Below are 2,017 nucleotides of genomic sequence, written 5' to 3'. Positions count from 1 at the left end.
GAGAAACAATATGTCAACAAAACTTTGACGATATGAATACAGAAACCTTCAAAAACGGGTTTAAGTTGCGCTTCAAGACTAGGCCTCGGGAATGGGAAGTTGTACATCACGTTGCCGAAGTTTCCGGGAAAATGTGGCACAAATTAACCAAATTAACCAAATCTATATGGGTTTTCATGCCGTAAATGTGAGAGATTATCTGGTAGTACCCCGATGCCACAACTGTGGCGATCTGGACCATATACACAAGCCCTGTGAACGAAGGCCGGCTTTCTGGAGGTATGGGGCTGAAGACTATGTACGAAAAAATTGCGGTAGAACTGGGGTGAGCTTTCCCTGCATGCGAAGAGGACAGAAGACCTGCAACACCACTAGGAGGAGCTGCCCTACCTACAGAATGTTAGAGCAGAGAATTACCACTAGAATCGACTATGGCTGAGGCTACACCTGAACACAGGAAGCCTAAGAGGAAGTTCCCGAGCAAAAGAAAGAGGGACGCAATGAGAGCCAGCAGACTCAAAGAATTTTTACGAAAGTTCGCCGAGTCTCGAACTCGGAAAGTAGAGACGAAGGGCGTATGTGTTCAAACTGACGCTCCCTCTCCTCTAAGCTGGTGACAGAGGTCGTCAGAAGATCGAGAACGACCAGGATGGCATCCTGTGGTAGGGAGTCGACCAGTGATGAGGCAGAACGATATGATTTTAAGAGAGCGAGTGCTGGTAAATGTCGTGAGAGGTACAAGTGGATTACCAGACTCACACCTCAGAGAGGTTTGAGATGGACCCTGCTAGAATATACCCAAACTTGGAACATGCGATGCAGCTAGTGCTCCTGGAGGAGGTGGCCGTCCTCTCTACAACTCTGAGGCATGTGGTGCATGAAGGCCATAAGTATGGCAGAGATGTCACATTTTTGGTAATGGAGGCTGTGGACAGGATACGGCTCAAAACAATGAATTTCCACACTGACTTCGGGTCCCTGCGGGACTTAGTTAAAGTTTTCGAAAGAAGAAATGAAAAATTCGACCTGCATGAGCTATGCTTGTACAACCAATCTGTCCTAACAAATGGAAGGATAGCACATGACTGGAGAAAAAATTGGCCAGAATCACATATTCATACATACTTCTCACGACGACTAAGCTTAACATAGGACAGATAAATGCCCATAATAGTAAAGTGGCAATGCAGGAACTTTGAAGAGTGGTGGAAGAGGGGAGTCTGGACTTGCTCTCTTTGCAAGAGCCGTACCCCCACACTGGGTGGATCCCTTTCACAGCGGCAAATTGGCAAGTGATCTGCAGCGAAGAGGAGCCAAAACAAACAATTGTAGTAATAAATAAGGCGCTGAGAGTCACGATCCTCTCACAGCTTTCTGACGACTACTGCAACGTCTTGGAACTTCAGTCACCTGCTCTCGTATTATACCTCATTAACATGTACTTTCATTATGGGAGAGTAATTAACGAGTTTTTAGATAAGCTAGTTCAGGTGGCCACGGCGTAGATTCATTGTGATCGTGGATATAAACGTCAAGTCTATCCTATGGTTCAGTGGCACACGGGACGAAAGGGGAGAAAAAGCGGAGGAGACAGTCATGGCGCTACAGCTCTTGGTCGCCAATAGGCAAGGGACCCCCCGCCCCCCCCCCCACCTACACTGGTGGAGGGGGGCGAGTGTACAAACACTGATGTTACGTTAGTAACAACAAACCTTGTGAATAAAGTAAAGGACTGGTTTGTCTATGATAAAATTACCACCAGTGACCATAATTTAACTAACGTTTTCACTGTGTGATAGGGAGTGCCACTGGGACATGGGGTGGGAGATACAGCTTAACTACAATAGAACTAATTGACACCGCCTAGCGAGGAAGTGTGACATACCGATATTGCCAGAGGGGGACGAAAACGTAAAGGAGTATGCCGAGGAACTGGTGAGAACAGCTACCAGGGCAGTGAAGGAAGCTGTACCAACCAGAAGGAGAGCCGTTCGTTGCGGCATCTCCATCACCATGG

The sequence above is a fragment of the Schistocerca serialis genome, chromosome 4, assembly GCF_023864345.2.
Source record: "Schistocerca serialis cubense isolate TAMUIC-IGC-003099 chromosome 4, iqSchSeri2.2, whole genome shotgun sequence".
Lineage (NCBI taxonomy): Eukaryota > Metazoa > Arthropoda > Insecta > Orthoptera > Acrididae > Schistocerca > Schistocerca serialis.
The sequence above is the reverse complement of the archived record's forward strand: the minus strand, read 5'-3'. Positions refer to the sequence as shown.